General features: G+C 40.2%; 2 pseudogenes; both read right to left on the bottom strand.

Moving 5' to 3' along the window:
- Nucleotides 1–8,018: 8,018 nt before the first annotated feature.
- Nucleotides 8,019–8,684, bottom strand: LOC115862113 (proline-rich protein 13 pseudogene; annotated as a pseudogene).
- Nucleotides 8,685–17,101: 8,417 nt separating this feature from the next.
- LOC115862112 (proline-rich protein 23C-like) lies at nucleotides 17,102–17,860 on the bottom strand (annotated as a pseudogene).
- Nucleotides 17,861–19,097: the final 1,237 nt, after the last annotated feature.

Genomic DNA, 19,097 nt, shown 5'->3' with positions numbered 1-19,097 from the left:
CTCTGAATGCACACACCCACTAGCTGATGAACCCATCCAGGGAAGCACATACCCATAAAATGTCCCTTAGAGCAGGGGAAACTGAGGCACAGAGACCTTGAGTGACGCTCAATCTGTTAGTTGAGCAGCTTGGACTAGAATCTGAGTTTGTGGATTCATCTTTTCTCCCCTCCTCCTTTTTTTTTTTTTTTTGGTAAGGAATTTGATTTTTATTCTAAACACAGAGAAACTATTATTTGTAAGCTGGAGAATGAGATGATACAATTTACATTAAAAAATAGCTTTACTGAAATATAGTTCACATAACATAAAATACCCTTTATTTTTTTCCTTGACTGAATTATAATTCTCTAAAGCTGCCTTTTTTTTTTTTACATCTTTCCTACAAAATGGAGTTTGCTTCCTGAAACAGTGAACTTCTTGTGAAGCTTACCACATTCCTCTAAGACTATTTGCTTGGTAAGAAGATAGTTAAAAGATTTTAAGACAGAAAACTTACAGCAACCTTGCAGGGAACTCTACTCAGTGCTGTGTGGTGACCTAAATGGGAAGGAAATCCAAAAATAGGGGATATATGTATACATATAGCTGATTGACTTTGCTGTACAGTAGAAACTAACACAGTATTGTAAAGCAACCATACTCCAATAAAGATTAAAAAAAAGAAACCTTGCTTTGCATTCCTATTCCCATCTTCTTGCATTTCATCAGAAGAACCTATACTTCGTCCTCCCTGAAGCAAATTATCCTTAAAGAAAAACAAAAGTACGTAAGGTAAAGGGAACAGCTATTTAAAAGAGTTATATTCCTTTTAACTTTGTTGTATGCTCTATTGTCACACATTTTAAAATGAGATTTTAAAAACTAAACTAATTTGAAGAAAGCCATAAAATAGATTATTGAGTCCTTATAAAAATATAGTATTTTAATAGTGGTGTGTGTGTGTGTGTGTGTATGTATTTGTGTTTGTAATTGTCATGCTTAGAAAGCATTCTTTGTGGAAACAAAGTACTGTAAGTTCTTGGTACATAGAGTTTTGAAGAGAAGATACTTAGGACTGACGTCAGAACTACAAGTCCCAACAGGATTGTCCATCCAGCACAATTTTCTTTCTTCACTGTTAACACTGACCAGTGTGCTACTGTGGTCCTGATTGTCAGCTTCTCCATAGCGTGGTTATCCTGTCCTACAAGATCTCCATTTCCTGCCTCTGCCCAATCCCATCATCCTTGCTGCTCTGTCACTCTGACCAACGGAAAACAAGTCAGAAAATAATCCTTTTTTAAAAGAACAAATTTGAAAATTCTGTTTTTCTTTCTCAACAACTAGTACAAATGGATGCAGTACCTTCAAACTACATTATATATTCACCAATAGAGTGAAGAAACTAAATCATAATCTGGTGTTTCAAAAGAACTATTTTTTAAAAATTTACTTTTTTAACGGGGTACACTTGCTTTACAATGTTGTGCTAGCTCCTGCTGCACAGCAAAGTGAATCAGCCATGTGTATACACATATCCCCTCCTTTTGGATTTTCCTCCCATCCAGGTCATCACAGAGCACTGAGTAGAGTTCCCCATGCTATACAGCAGATCCTCACTAGTTAATCTATGTTGTACCCAGTGGCATTTATATGTCAGTCCCAATCTCCCAATTCATCCCACCCCCTTCCCCCCCTACAAAAGAACTATTTTTAGATTGTGATTTAACATGGAGAGAAACAAATTCCCCCCCCGCAAAGGGTTAAAATTGTTGGATTAAAAAGTAAAACATCAAAACTATCTGGAGACAAATGAAAAGATGAAAATGGAAACACAAGGATCCAAAAGGTATGGGACACAGGGACTTCCCTGGTTGTCCAGTGGTTAAGACTCTGCTCCGAATGCAGGGGGCCCAGGTTTGATCCCTGGTCAGGGAACTAGATCCCGCATGCCGCAACTAAAGATCCCACATGCCACAATGAAGATCCTGCGTGCTGCAACTAAGACCTGGTGCAGCCAAATAAATAAATATTTAAAAAAAACCCAGCAAAATCTGTGGGACACAGCAAAAGCAGTTCTAATAGGGAAGTTTATAGTGATACAAGCCTACCTCAGGGAACAGGAAATTCTCAAATAATAACCCAACCTCATACCTAGAGGAACTAGGAAAAGAAGAACAAACAAAACCCAAAGGTAGGAGAAAAAAAGAAATAATACAGTAGGAGAGATAAACAAAATTGATAAACCTATAGCTGGACACATCAAGAAAAGAAGAGAGGGTTTCCCTGGTGGCACAGTGGTTGAGAGTCCGCCTGCTGATGCAGGGGACACGGGTTCGTGCCCCGGTCCGGGAAGATCCCACATGCCGCAGAGTGGCTGGGCCCATGAGCCATGGCCACTGAGCCTGCGCGTCCAGAGCCTGTGCTGCACAACGGGAGAGGCCACAACAGTGAGAGGCCCACATAGTGCCAAAAAAAAAAAAAGGAGAGAGGGCCCAAATAAAATCGGAAATGAAAAAGGAGAAGATACAGTTGACACCATAGAAATGCAAAGTATCATAAGAGATGACTATGAATAATTATATGCCAATAAAATGGACAACCAAGAAGAAACAGATAAATTCCTAGAAATGTACAATCTCCCAAGACTGAATCAGGAAGAAATGGAAAATATGAATGGACCAATTATCAGTAATGAAATTGAATTAGTAATAAAAGAAAAAAAAAACTCCCAACAAACAAAAGTCCAGGATTAGATGGCTTCACTGGTGAATTCTGCCAAACATTTAAAGAAGAATTAAATGCTCATCCTTCTCAAACTATTCCAAAAAATTTAAAGGAAAGGACCACTTCTCAACTCATTCTATGAGACCAGTATTACCCTGATACCAAAACCAGACAAAGACACTACAAAGAAAAAAAAAAAAGGAAAATTGTAGGCCAATATCCCTGATGAACATAGATGCAGAAATCCTTAGCAAAGTATTAACAAACCGAATTCAACCATACTTTAAAAGAATTGTATACCATGATCAAGTGGGAATTATCCAAGGGAAACAAGGATGGTTCAACATCTGCAAATCATCAATGTGATACACCCCATTAAGAAACTGAAGGATAAAAATCATATGATCATCTTAATAGATGTATAAAAAGCCTTTGACAAAATCCAACATTCATTTATGATAAAAATTCTTAACAATGTGGGTATGGAGGCAACACACCTCAACACAATAAAGGCCATATGGCAAACTAACAGCCAAAATCATACTCAACTGTGAAAATCTGAAAGCATTTCCTCTAAGATCAGGAATAAGACAAGGATGCCCACTCTTGCCACTTTTATTCAACATAGTATGGGAAGTCCTAGCCACAGCAATCAGACAAGAAAAAGAAATAAAAGGAATCCAAGTAGGAAAGGAAGAAGTAAAACTGTCACTGTTTGCAGATGACATGACACAGCATATAGAGAATTCTAAAGGTGCCAGCAAAAAACTATTAAAACTAATAAATGAATTCATTAAAATTGTAGGATACAAAATTAATATACAGAAATCTGTTGCATTTCAAATTTTATATATAGAATGGATAAACAAAAAGGTCCTACTGTATAGCACAGAGAACTATATTCAATATCCTGTGATAAACTGTAGTGGAAAAGAATATGAAAAAGAATGTATATATGTGTATAACTGAATCACTGTGCTGTACAGCAGAAGTTAACAAAACATTGTAAGTCAACCATACTTCAATAAAATAAATTAAAAAAAGAAATTGGTTGCATTTCTGTACACTAACAGTGAACTATCAGAAAGAGAAATTAAAAGTATCCCATTTACAATTACATTAAAAAATACCTAAGAATAAATCTAATCAAGGAGGTGAAAGAGTTGTACTCAGAAAACTATGAGACATTGATGAAAGAAATTGAAGATGACACAAACAAATGGAAAGATATAATATGTCATGGATTAGAAGAATTAATGTTGTTAAAATGTCTGTACTAGCCAAGGCAATCTACAGATTTAATGCAATCCTTATCATCATACCCATGGCAATTTTAACAGAACTAGAACAAGTAATTCTAAAATTTGTATGGTAACACAAAAGACCCTGAAAAGCCAAAACAATCTTGAAAAAGAAGAACAAAGCTGGAGGTATCACACGCCCTGATTTCAAACTATACCACAAAGCAACAGTAATCAAAACAGTGTGGTATTGGCATAAAAACAGACATGAAGATCAATGGTGAGGATATGGAGTAAAGGGAATCTTCATGCACTGTTGGTGGGAATGAAACTTGGTGCATCTACCATGGAAAACAGTATGGCAGTTCCTCAAAAAATTAAAAATGGAACTGTCATATGATCCAGCAATTTCACTTCTGTTTTTTTTCCGAAGTAAATATAAACACTAATTTGAAAAGATATATGCACCCATATATTCATTGCAGCATTATTCACAATAGCCAAAGTATGGAAACAACCTAAGTGTCCATCAATAGATGAATTGAAAAAGAGGTGATATATGTATTACTCAGCCATAAAAAGAATTAAATCTTGTCGTTTGCTACAACATGGATAGACCTAGTGGGTATTTTGCTAAGTGAAATAAGACAAAGACAAATATTGTATGATCTCACTTATGTGTAGAATCAAAAATCAAATAAGAGTAACAAAGCAGAGTCATAGATACAGAGAACAAAGAAGTGGTTGTTAGAGGGGAGGATGGTGGGAGATGAGTGAAATGGGTGAGGGAAATTAAGAGGTACAAACTTCCAGTTAAAAAATAAATGAGTCACGGGGATGAAATGTACAGTGTGCAGAATATAGTCAATAATAATGGAATATCTTTGTATGGTGACAGATGGTAACTAGATTTAACATGGTGATCATTTTGAAAAGTATAGAAATATCCAATCACTGTTTTGTGCACCAGGAACTAACATAGTGTTGTAGATCAATAATACTTCAAAAACAAACAAACTCATAGAAAAAGATCAGATTTGTGGTTACCAGAGGTAAGGGGTGTAAGGAGGGAGATTTGGATGAAGGTGGTCAAAAGGTACAAACTTTCAGTTGTAAGACAAATCAGTACTAGAAATGTAATGTACAACATGATGAATATAACGAACACTGCTGTGTGTTGTATGTGAACGTTGTTAAGAGAGGAAATTTTGAGTTCTCATCACAACAGAAAATGTTTTTTCTTTTTCTCTAATTTTGTTCATGAGATGATGGATGTTCACTAAACCTACTGTGCAAATCATTTCATGATGTATGTAAGTCAGATCATGCTGTATACCTTAGATTTATACAGTGCTGTATGTCATTATATCTCAATAAAACTGGAAGAAAAAATATAAATAAAACAAATAATTTCCATTGTTCATTTCCTATCCTTTTCTGTGTATGTGTGCAACATAATTATATCTATCTATCTATACTGCAAAATGATCACCACAGTAAGTCTAGTTAACATCCATCACCACACAGAGTTACACATATTTTTTCTTGTGCTGAGAACTTTTAAGATCTACTTCTTAGCAACTTTCAAATATATAATACAGTATTGTTAATAGTAACCACGCTGTACACCACATCCCCAGGACTTATTTATTATATAACTAGAAATTTGTACCTTTTGATGTCCTTTACCAAAAACCCTCCCCCTTGCCTGCCTCTGGCAACCACCAACCTGTTATGTGTATCTATGAGTTTCTTTACTTTTTCTTAGATTCCGCATATAAGATCATACAGTATTTGTCTTTCTCTGACTTATTTCAATTAGCATAATGCCCTCAAAGTCCGTCCGTGTCACAAATGGAAGAATTTCTTCCTTTTTTAAATGGCTGAATAATATTCCATATATATGTGTGTATATATCACATTTTCTTTTCTTTTTTTTTTTTTTTTTTGCGGTACGCGGGCCTTTCACTGTTGTGGCCTCTCCCATTGCGGAGCACAGGCTCTGGACACGCAGGCTCAGCGGCCACGACTCACGGGCCTAGCCACTCCACGGCATGTGGGATCCTCCCGGACCGGGGCGCGAACCCGTGTCCCCTGCATCGGCAGGCGGACTCAACCACTGCACCACCAGGGAAGCCCTTTCTTTTTTTTTTAAACTGAAGTATAGTTGATTTACAATATAGTGTTAGTTTCGGGTATACAGCACAGTGATTTAGTTGTGTGTGTGTGTGTGTGTGTGTGTGTGTATTCCTTTTCAGATTCTTTTCCCTTATAGGTTATTACAAAATACTGAGTATAGTTCCCTGTGCTATACAGTAGGTCTTTGTTGGTTATCTATTTTATATATAGTAGTTTGTATCTGTTAATTCCAGACTCCCAATTTATCCCTCCTCCCACCCCCTTTCCCCTTTGGTAACCATAAATTTGTTTTCAACATCTGTGCATCTCTGCGTCTCTTTCTATTTTGTAAATAAGTTCATTAGTTTTTTTTTTTGGCCATGCTGCATGGCTCGTGGGATCTTAGTTCCCTGACCAGGGATCAAACCCCTGCCCCCTGCAGTGGAAGCACAGAGTGCTAACCACTGGATGACCAGGGAATCCCCATCATTTGTATCATTTTAAAATTAATTAAATTACATTTACTTTTATTTTTTTGGCTGTGCTGCGTGGCTTGCAGGATCTTAGTTCCCTGACCAGGGATTGAACCTGGGCCATGGCAGTGAAAGTGTCAAGTCCTGACCACTGGACTGCCAGGGAGTTCCCAATGTATCATTTTTTTTAGATTCCACATATAAGCGATATCATATGATATTTGTCTGGTTTACTTCACTTAGTATGATAATCTGTGTTGCTACAAATGGCATTATTTCATTCTTTTTGATGGCTGAGTAATATTCCATTGTATACAGGTACCACATCTTCCTTATCCGTTCATCTGTTGATGGACATTTAGGTTGCATCCACGTCTTCGCTTTTGTAAATAGCGCTGCTATGAACATTGGGGTGCATGTATTTTTTCGAATTATGGTTTTCTCTGGATATATGCCCAGGAGTGGGATTGCAGGAGCATATGGTAGCTCTATTTTTAGTTTTTAAAGGAACCTCCATACTTTTCTCCATGGTGGCTGTACCATTTTACATTCTCACCAACAGTGTAGAAGGGTTCCTTTTTCTCCATGCTCTCTCCAGCATTTATTATTTGTAAACTTTTTGATGATGGCCATTCTGACTGGTGTGAGGTGACACCTCGTAGTTTTCATTTGCATTTCTCTAATAATTAGTGATGTTGAGCATCTCTTCATGTGCCTTTGGCCATCTGTATGTCTTCTTTGGAGAAGTGTGTATTTACCTTTTTTTTTTTTGCGGTACGCAAGCCTCTCACTGTTGTGGCCTCTCCCGTTGCGGAGCACAGGCTCCGGACGCGCAGGCTCAGCGGCCATGGCTCACGGGCCTAGCCGCTCCGCGGCATGTGGGATCTTCCTGGACTGGGGCACGAACCCGTGTCCCCTGCATCGGCAGGCGGACTCTCAACCACTGCACCACCAGGGAAGCCCTGAGAAGTGTGTATTTAGATCTGCTGCCCTTTTTTTTTCTGAACAGAGACCAGGAGAAACAGATTTATTTGGACTGAGAGTTGGAGAGTGAGAGGAGGACCTGAGATAGCATACTGAGCTAAGGGGTAGAGATCAGTTTCCAAAATGGCAGTCAGAGCTCATCAGACAAATGGACTCCACTTCCCAGCAGCCTTGCAGTGAGTGCAATCAATAAAAGGCCTGCTGGGAAATGTTTATTTGCCACTAAATCACCCAAGCATGCCACAATTACAAGAAAGGTACAGGTTGTCTTTTCCTTTCCATAATTAAATTTCCACAGCATCTCCCCAATCATGAGTATTACAAAAGAAAGTAAAAAAATCACATTTTACAGATCTTAGACTTGTCTTCAGCATTTAGCTCAAATCTCACCATCTTCAAAAAATAGTTCCCTGCAAAATTCACCAGCTAAAAGTTCTATCCAAGCAGTTGGAGGACGGCCTTTGCTAGCCCATAGCAATTCTTTTCACAGCAGAGTGAGGCTTAGATTGCAGTGGTGGCGGGGGGAGGGACACAAGGGCTAATTTCCCCCAGTACAAGATGGCCTCTGAAGCTTGATGGGAGAGCAGAACTGGAGAGACTTGAGGGAAGGGTCCAGGCCTTGTATTCAGTCAGAGTCACTGCTGGAAGAGCAGGAGGAGGAGGAGGAATGCTTGCCATGTTTGTGGTGTTTCTGCTTCTTTTTATGAGCTTTTTTCATTTTCTTTTGCATCTTCTTGTCAATCACCATTCCTGGTCCAACCATGCCAGGAGCCAATGTATTCACAGGACACATACCAGGGGCAGGTGGTGGGTATGGAGGGGGGTAGGGACCTGAGGGTTGGCATCCTGGATACCCTGGTTGTGGCACAGGATGACAGGGCCCACCAGGGGGAAAGGCTGGATTCCCCTGGGGTGCTCCTGGGGGAGTGGGAAAGGGGCCTGGAGGAAAGGTAGGGGTGGCAGGTGGTGGATGGGCAGGATTGCAACCTCCAGGGTACCCAACGTTGGGGGTGTGTGGATATGGCCCTGGCTGCCTGGCATTGGGATTCCATATGTTCAGGTATTTCCTCCAGCCCAGGAATGGAAAAGGAAGGAAACTGAGGAATCCAGGCGTCCCGTCACCTCTACACCACTACTTGGGTGGACTCCTGCTGCCCATTTTTTGATTGGGCTGTTTGTTTTTTGATGTTGAGCTGTATGAGCTGTTTGTATATTTTGGAGATTAGCCCCTTGTTGGTCGCTTCATTTGCAAATATTTTCTCCCATTCTGTAGGTTCTCTTTTCATTTTGTTTATGGTTTCCTTTGCTGTTCAAAAGCTTTTAAGTTTAATTAGGTCCCATTTGTTTATTTTTGTTCTTATTTCCATTACTCTAGGAGACGGATCAAAAAAGATATTACTATGATTTATGTCAAAGAGTGTTCTGCCTATGTTTTCCTCTAGGAATTTTATAGTATCTAGTTTTACATTTAGGTCTTTAATCCATTTTGAGTTTTTGTGCATGGTGTTAGACAGTGTTCTAGTTTCATTCTTTTGCATGTACTGTTCAGTTTTCCCAGCACCACTTATTGAAGAGTCTCTCTTCTCCATTGTATTTTCTTGCCTCCTTTGTCATAGGCTAGTTGACCATAGATGAATAGGTTTATTTCTGGGCTTTCTGTCCTGCTCCATTGATTTATATTTCTGTTCTTGTGCCAGTACCATACTGTTTGGATTACTGTAGCTTTGTAATGTAGTCTGAAGTTAGGTAGTGTGATTCCTCCAGCTTCATTTTTCTTTCTCAAGATTGCCTTGGCTATTTGGGGTCTTTTGTATTTCCATACAAATTAAAACTTTTTTTGTTCTAGTTCTGTGAAAAATGCCATGAGTAATTTGATAGAGATTGCATTGACTGTAGATTGTCTTCTGTGGTATAGTCATCTTGACAACATTGATTCTTCCAATCCAAAACATGGTATATCTTTTCATCTGTTTGTGTCATTATATCACATTTTATTTATCCATTCCTTATTTTTTTTTAATTTTTACCTTTTTTTTAAACATCTTTATTGGAGTATAATTGCTTTACAATGGTGTGTTAGTTTCTGCTTTGTAACAAAGTGAATCAGCTATACATATACATATGTTCCCATATCTCTTCCCTCTTGCATCTCCCTCCCTCCCACCCTCCCTATCCCACCCCTCTAGGTGGTCACAAACCATTGAGCTGATCTCCCTGTGCTATGTGGCTGCTTCCCACTAGCTATCTATTTTACGTTTGGTAGTGTATATATGTCCATGTCACTCTCTCACTTTGTCACAGCTTACCCTTCCCCCTCCCCATATCCTCAAGTCCATTCTCTAGTAGGTCTGTGTCTTTATTCCCGTCTCACCCCTAGGTTCTTCATAACATTTTTTTTCTTAAATTCCATATATATGTGTTAGCATACGGTATTTGTTTTTCTCTTTCTGACTTACTTCACTCTGTATGACAGACTCTAGGTCCATCCACCTCACTACAAATATCTCAATTTCGTTTCTTTTTATGGCTGAGTAATATTCCATTGTATATATGTGCCACATCTTCTTTATCCATTCATCCAATGATGGACACTTAGGTTGCTTCCATGTCCTGGGTATTGTAAGTAGAGCTGCAATGAACATTTTGGTACATGACTCTTTTTGAATTATGGTTTTCTCAGGGTATATGTCCAGTAGTGGGATTGCTGGGTCATATGGTAGTTTTATTTTCAGTTTTTTTTTTTTTTTTTTTTTTTTGCGGTACGCGGGCCTCTCACTGCTGTGGCCTCTCCCGCTGCGGAGCACAGGCTCCGGACGCGCAGGCTCAGCGGCCATGGCTCACGGGCCTAGCCGCTCCGCGGCATGTGGGATCTTCCCGGACCGGGGCACGAACCCGTGTCCCCTGCATCGGCAGGCAGACTCCCAACCATCGCGCCACCAGGGAAGCCCCTATTTTCAGTTTTTTAAGGAACCTCCATACTGTTTTCCATAGTGGCTGTATCAATTTACATTCCCACCAAAGCCCAGAGATAAACCCATGTACATATGGTCACCTTATCTTTGATAAAGGAGGCAAGAATATACAGTGGAGAAAAGACAGCCTCTTCAATAAGTGGTGCTGGGAAAACTGGACAGATACATGTAGAAGTATGAAATTAGAACACTCCCTAACACCATACACAAAAATAAACTCAAAATGGATTAAAGACCTAAATGTAAGGCCAAACACTATCAAACTCTTAGAGGAAAACATAGGCAAAACACTGTATGACATAAATCACAGCAGGATCCTTTTTGACCCACCTCCTAGAGAAATGGAAATAAAGATAAACAAATGGGACCTAATGAAACTTAAAAGCTTTTGCACAGCAAAGGAAACCATAAAGCAGACCAAAAGACAACCCTCAGAATGGGAGAAAATATTTGCAAATGAAGCAACTGACAAAGGATTAATCTCCAAAATTTACAAGCAGCTTATGCAGCTCAATAACAAAAAACAAACAACCCAATCCAAAAATGGGCAGAAGACCTAAATAGACATTTCTCCAAAGAAGATATACAGATTGCCAACAAACCCATGAAAGAATGTCAACATCATTAATCATTAGAGAAATGCAAATCAAAACTACAATGAGATATCATCTCACACCGGTCAGAATGGCCATCATCAAAAAATCTAGAAACAATAAATGCTGGAGAGGGTGTGGAGAAAAGGGAACCCTCTTGCACTATCCATTCATTATTGACAGACATTAAGGTTGTTTTAATATTTTGCCTATTCTAAATAACGTTGCAATGAACATGGGGTGCATATATCTTTTTGAGTTAATGTTTTTATTTCCTTTGGATAAATACCCAGAAGTGGAATTGCTGGATCATATGATAGTTCTGTTTTTAAGTTTTTGAGGAACCCCATACTGTTTTCCACAGCGGCCGCACCAATTTCCATTCCCACCATTCATGAAGGTTCTCTTTACTCCACATCTTCACCAACAATTGTTATTTGTTGTCTTTCTGATTATAGCCATTCTGACAGATGTGTGTGGTTTTGATTTGCATTTCCCTGATGTCTAGTTGATGTTGAACACCTTTTCACACACCTGTTGGCCATCTGTGTGCCTTCTTTGCAAAAATGTCTTTTCAGATCCTCTGCTCATTTTTTTTTTTTTTCCTGTGGTACGCAGGCCTCTCACCGTTGTGGCCTCTCCCGTTGGAGAGCACAGGTTCCGGATGCACAGGCCCAGTGGCCATGGCTCACGGACCCAGCCGCTCCATGGCATGTGGGATCCTCCCGGACCGGGGCACGAACCTGTGTCCCCTGCATCGGCAGGCGGACTCTCAACCACTGTGCCACCAGGGAAGCCCTTCTGCTCATTTTTTAATTGAAAACAATCTTTTGCTATTGAGTTGTATGAGTTCTTTATATATTTTGGATATTAGCCCCTTATCAGATACATGACTTGCAAATATTTTCTCCCACTCTGTAGGTTGTGTTATCATTTTGTATATGGTTTCCTTTGCTGTGCACAAGCTTTTTGGTTTGATTAGGTCACATTTACTTATTTTTGCTTTTGTTTTTCTTGCCTGAGGAGACCGATTCAAAAAATATTGCTAAGAATGATGTCAAAGAGCAAACTGCCTATGTTTTCTTCCAGGAGTTTTATGATTTCAGGCAGGTCTTACACTTAAGTCTTTAATCAGTTTTGAGTTTATTATTGTATATGGTGTGAGAAAGTAGTCCAGTTTGAATCTGTAGCTGTCCTGTTTCTTCAACACTATTTATTGAAGAGGCTGTCTTTTCCTCATTGTATATTAACTGACCATATAAGTGTGGATTCATTTCTGGGCTCTCTATTCTGTTCTATTGATCTACACGTCTGTTTTTTGCTAGTACCACAGTGTCTTGATTTCTGTTTGCTTTGCAGTATAGTTTGAAATCAGGGAGCATACTTCTAGCTGTGTTCTTCTTTTTCAAGATTGTTTTAGCTTTCCAGTTTCTTTTGTATTTCCATACAAATTTTAGAATTATTTGTTCTAGTTCTGTGAAAGTTGACATTGGAATTTTGATAGAGATTGCATTGAATCTTTATTTTATTTATTTATTTTTTAAAGAATGTTTCAATTACAGCAGCTTTTATTATCTTTTAAAAATTTTTAATATTTATTTATTTTATTTCTGGCTGTATCGGGTCTTAGTTGCGGCATGCTGGATCTTCGTTGTGGCATGTGGGATCTTTTCGATGGGGCACGTGGGCTTCTCACTAGTTGTGGTGTAGGGGCTTCTTTCTAGTTGCAGCACACGGGCTTAGTTGCCCCGTGGCATGTGGGATCTTAGTTCCCTGACCAGGGATCGAACCTGCGTCTGCTGCACTGGAAGGCAGATTCTTTACTACTGGACTACCAGGGAAGTCCCAGCAATGTCTTTCGATATGAAAAAATTTCATCCCTACTTCAAAATATATACAAAAATGAAATCCTAAGAAATTAGTTATCTAAATTGGAAAAAAATTTAAACCATTAGCAGAGAGTGTAGGAAATATCTTTTTGAGCTTTCTTGGGAAAGATTTTTAAAACTGACCCAAAAAGTAGAGACCATAAAAGACTGAAATTTCACCGTATGAGAATTATAAGGGCATGTACAATTAGACAAGTTAAAAAACAAGCAGCACACTGGAAGAAAATATTTATAAGCTATAAAACATAAAGGATTAGTAGCTTGAATATATAAAAATTTTCAAATGAATAAAGAATAGTCTCATAGGTCTAATAGAAAAAAAGAGTTAAGGATATAAACTGACAATAAGCAGACATGAATATATCAATGAACAGATTTCTACTCAGTTGTATAAAGGAAGTATAACTTCTTCATTTACATAATTGACTTCATCTTCCTCCTGAGCCTCCACCTCATTGGTATGGGGGATTTGGAGTTGGGGATTGGGGAATAGGTACACTGTAAACTTTCCAGATAAGTGAATCTCAGACATTTTTTGGTTCTCACTCATTTTCAGATAACACAGCACCTTTTTGTAAGTGTTTCCCATTTGGATTCTCTCCTCCTTTCCTTGCTTCTCCTTAGGATGGTGGCTGGGAACATGGTAGGGTGGCGATTAGCCAATCTGAGTACCATCCTCCATCTTATTTTTCCCAGATTCTTAAATGGGAAGCAAGGAAAAAACCTCCTTTTCTTGGCCTTTGCTTCAGCTAATGCTAAGGACTTTTACTCATAGAAGCTGAAAGTCATGATACATGTGAGTGATGAATGCTTACATTCTCTATTCTGTCCCTCTTTTATTTTCCACATCCTACTCTTGGGTAAGAGTGGCCTTTTCCTCTTTCCATTCTCATCCAGTTAGGACTCCTCAGTCCTCTCTGCATGATGACTTCTATTAAAATTCTATGTTCAGTCTTCCAAACATTGCTGTTGATATTTAAAGGTTGCTTAAGAAATTAAATGTAACTTTTCTGTCTGGAGAAAGATTGATTCTCATGACACTTGCCTAATAACTCCAGGCTGAAAGCTAACCTCTTTAATCTGGGTTGTATCTGTCCTCCCCGCCGAAAAGATTAAAGCCATTAGACTTGATGGGTGATAACTTGAAAGACAGTAAGACTTACAATGTATGAAAATATATCTCATGAATGGATAAAGAAGATGTGGTACATATATATAATGGAATACTACTCAGCCATAAAAAGGAACGAAATAATGCCATTTGCAGCAACATGGATGCAACTAGAGATTATCATACTAAGTGAAGTCAGAAAGAGAAAGACAAATATCATATATCACTTATATGAGGAATCTAAAACATGACACAAATGAACCTAAGTGTGAAACAGAAACAGAATCACAGACATACAGAACAGACTGGTGGTTGCCAAGGGGGAAGGGGTTGGGGGAGGGATGGAGTGGGAGGTTGGGGTTAGCAGATGTAAGCTTTTATATATAGAATGGATAAACAACAGGTCCTACTGTAAAGCACAGAGAACTATATTCAAGATCCTATGATAAACCATAATGGAAAAGAATATTAAAAAAAGAAGGTATACATATGTATAGTTAAAAAAATTATTTATTTGGTTGTGCCGGGTCTTAGTTGCCGCAGGTGGGCTCCTTAGTTGCAGCACATGGGTTCCTTAGTTGTGGCATGCATGTGGGGTCTGGTTCCCTGACCAGGGATCGAACCCGGGCCCCCTGCATTGGGAGCGTGGAGTCTTAACCACTGCGCCAGCAGGGAAGTCTCTATATATGTATAATTGAATCACTTTGCTGTACAGCAAAAATTAACACAGCATTGCAAATCAACTATACTTCAGTTAAAAAAGAGAAAATATAAATGAAATTGCTTTAAAAAATATTATTCTCATTACATGTGAAAAATTGCACTATCTTACCAGTAGCTAGGAAATTGCAAATTTAAAAAATGAGATACCACTGGCAAACAGTTTAAAGTTTGGTGAAAGACTGCTAGAGGCTGTTTAAACTGTTGCAACCACCCAAGAGAACAATTGGCACTATGAAGAAAACTGTAAATGTATATATTATGCCACCCGTCAATACAACTTCTAAGTATACTTCCTAGAGGAACTCTTCCTCATTTGCATAAGATGACAAGTGTGAGGATATTCACTGCAGTTTCGTTTGTAATACTAAAAACTACGCAAATATCCATTAATAAATTAACAAATAAAATATAGTATATTCATATGATGGAAACAAAAACCTTTAGGAGAAATGGACCATATATATCTCTATAAGTGATGATTTCAAAAATAACTGAGGAAAAATGTGAACTGAAGAATATAATGCCAGTTATAAAAATTTAATTGTTCACAGAGCAACATAAACATTGATTATTTATATCTCCATACATGTAGCATTCATGTATTGACTAGAATGATACGCCCCAAATTCATGATGTTATGAGAATCCTCTGGGAATGGGCAGCAGGAAATGGGGATCAAAGGATATGACTACATTATCTTTAATAATTTCTTTACAGTAAAAAAGACTTTAAAGAAATAGTACTAAGAAGTAACAGCTGCCAAGTCTGGGTGATGGGCTCATGAGCATGAAAAAGTGCTCAGTAATAAATTAGACCAGGGAATTCCCTGGTGGTCCAGTGATTAGGACTCTGCACTGCTGAGGGCCTGGGTTTGATCCCTGGTTGGGCAAGTAAGATCCCACAAGCTGGAATGTCCATGATGTGAAGCTGAGTGTGTCCTCGCGTGTAGCAGTTCTTCTTATCACCCCCATGGGGAAATCAAGGCAAAGCCTAGACTGCCATGAAATTAAAAATTAGCCATTTGATTGTTAAAGTACAGGGGAATATGGCATTGTACGAACTGTTTCTTTAAGGAAAAAAATCATAGCTTCCCCTTTCCTCCTTCCATTAAATATTGCTTTCACTCATTTTTTCGTTGTATTTTTAGAAATATTTCCAAAAAGTCCAGTGTATTACATTTGTGCCATTTATTCATTTATTTATTCAATGTGCATTTATCTTGACTGACCAGCTCCGGGGAAAAGTGTTAGGAAAGCAAGAAGAAAGGAAAAATGAAAGTCGGTGATCAGACTTCATTTAAATATTCAAGACCTATATGAAGAAAATTATAATTTCTTTACTGCTAGTTAAAGACCAGAATAAATGGAGATGAACATCAAGATAAAAAGAACCATATCTGTGGTGGACAGTGTGATGCACCAACCAGAATCTTCTTCAGTGAGAGATGGTTCCATAACTGGCTTCAGCTATTATCCCCTTTATAAACTGTCTCCAGTGAGGAAAGCTGCCTTGCCCAGAGCCATGGCCCTTCCCTGGTTTCTCACACCGAAAGACTGATGGATGAGGGAATTGGGCTATTTCAACCTAACCTGGGACAGCTCTGACCAGCCATTCTAACTCCAGAGCTCCCAGTGAGGTTGGCTGAGGCTGTCGCTGGACCTCCTATACCTCGTCTTCTCTCTCTGACCACTACTGTTTACTTTGCTTCTCTTTCACAAGGATCTTCTTAATAATATTGTGCATGCTAAAAAAAAATGATCAGAAGCATTTCAGAGGACACTGCGGAGGTCATACAGGTAAAACTACAATTACAAAAGGAAGGAAAAAACCTGGAATGGAGAGAAAGAAGAGATGCATGGGAAGGTGATGGAAAAGGGGATAAACTGGAAAAAAATTGAGGTGAGTTTGAGGCAAGAGTAGCGGTGAAACAAGAAAAATGGAGTTGGCCGAAGGTGACAGAGGTGGAAGAAACAGCTCATGCAGCAGTGGCAAGGGATCTAAACATCCATGGTTGGCTATATGTGGTCTACCCTTGTGAAAAGTCCTTACCAGAATCTACTTTTGTAAAAAAATCTTTTTGCTGCTGTCGATCAAGGCATTTTGCTTAAAAAAAAAAAAAAAAAAACCCGAAAACTAACAAAACCAAAATAAAAAGCGCAGCTGCCCACTCTCCATGAATGAAGATGCTGCATCTCTGAGCGGTGGCATGGGCTCAAAGTGAGTGTAGGTAGATCACTAAGTGCCAGAAGCTGGGTGCAAGGAATTGTGGGAGGCAGTTCATTCCGGGATCAGGCATTTTCCGCCCTTGAGCAGAGGACCATGAGAGGGAGTTGGGGGCGCTCGTGAGGACCCGGACAAGGAGAGGGAGGTAGAGGTTGGAGTGGTGGGTCGGGGAAGGGCTCCGGAAGGTGCAAGTACAGGTTGTCGTCATGGTGAGGAGAGCCTCTCTCTGGACTGGGGTTGGGCGCCCGAGGCCAGGGCTCTGGGACAAAGCCCTGCGCGCTGGGGCCTGACACCCTTGCCGCGGGGCTGCGGAGCCCTGTGACATAGCCGGCTTCAGCATCCATCCCAGGCGGCAGGAACTCGGCGTCCGCGTCCTCCTTGTTGGCCTCTTCTTGGCAGGCGATCTCTGGGACAGCTGCGCACAAGAATCCCGGCTCCAGGGCCATGTACTCCCCTGGAGCGCTCAGGAAAGCGGCCCGTTCCAGGCCCTGTCCCCACGGGCCTTCCATACCCGAGCCCAGGAGGGCCTCGGGGACCAGCATGAGGATGTGATCTCCGAGAGACACTTGCAGCACGGACGTGGGCTCGGGCTCCAGCAGCAGGTCGACGTCGTCCAGGGGCAGGTGCAGGCCACAGCCGGCGGGCAGGACCACCATGGAGGTTAGCGCGCCCTTGGCCAGGGGCTCAGGCACGTTGTCCATGCTGGGCACCGCCTCAGCTTCGGGTTCCTCCATTCGATGGCGCTTACCAGGGCCAGGTCCTCTGGGCTGCGGCCCCCACCAGTCCGCAAGTTAGGCGATGGGGCTGCGGGGCCGGCTGCCCATCACCTTGACTGACGGACCTGCGGGCGGCGGTCCCAGAGCCTGGCAGAGGGCGAGGAGGCGCTCGGTCCTGCACGCTGTGACGGGTCTCGATGACAGGTGAGGCAAACCGGGACGGGCCGGATGGGGCGCAGGACAGCGCGATGCGGGTCGAGTCCTCGGAGCTCTGGGGTCACCTCCCGAGAGGACCGCAGTCCAGGTTTCTAGCGGAGCTGCGTCTGCAGCTGGGTTGGGCCTCGGGCGTTGGAATCTTCAGCTCTTCACGCTGACCCCTATGCGCGCTGGATGATTAACAACATGGGATGTCATGTGACCTGCGGCTGCCGGGAAGTCTCAGTGTAAGCCCCGCCTTCTGCCAGAGATAGGATTGGATCAGCGTTAGTGCAATGCAGTAGCGGGAGAGTTTTGTTTTTTTTTAAACGAAAGTGTAGCATAATACTCCTTGGGTGCCCGTATGCGGCCCAGTGGTCTTTATTACTTTTATTCTTGGGAAAATATCCAAAATACAATCTCATCAACTGCTTGCTTACTTTTAGAAGTAGCTTATGTCTAATGTCTTCTAAGATTTTCCATGAGGCTATGAAAAGCCTTTATCCCATCACCAGTCACTCCTTCCCAACCCTAGCCACATGGTTCTTGAAATTCTTTTCACCCAGGAGACAAATTAGAAATGCAATTTTTCTTCGGTAAAAAAACTTGAAAATATTCAAGTGAAATGGACTGATTGCAGTTTTTGTTGTTGTTTCTGGAGACCAGTATGTGGTAATTATTAATAACAGTACGGAAATTTTATCATGAAGTTAGCCTTTGTCTTTAAACTTGCTGTCTGATGTGTTATAATGAGTGTTTAAAAAGTTAGTTTATTCACTTCTCATTAGTGAAGGTCAGAGAAGAGAAGGAAATTTTACAAAATTAAACACCAGGGTTGTGTTGGACTTGGGAATTAAATACACACATGTTTAACTTTAAAACAGAGATCTTTGACATTTTACCTATACGCTTATGGCAAAAAACCTAGATGTGGAATTGCTGGGTAGTAGTGTGTGGCACCGGAACAATAGGAGAGATAAAGCCAGACTGCTTTCTTAAATAGTTGTCCTAATTTATATTTCTGTGAGCAGTGGGTAAGTGTTCCCTTTCCACCACATCCTTGCCAACACTTAGTATGGTTAGATTTCTAAGCATTTTCCAATCTGATGGTATTTCATCATTTATTTATACTGTATTTCTCTGATTACTT

The sequence above is a fragment of the Globicephala melas genome, chromosome 4, assembly GCF_963455315.2.
Source record: "Globicephala melas chromosome 4, mGloMel1.2, whole genome shotgun sequence".
NCBI lineage: Eukaryota > Metazoa > Chordata > Mammalia > Artiodactyla > Delphinidae > Globicephala > Globicephala melas.
The sequence above is the reverse complement of the archived record's forward strand: the minus strand, read 5'-3'. Positions and strand labels throughout refer to the sequence as shown.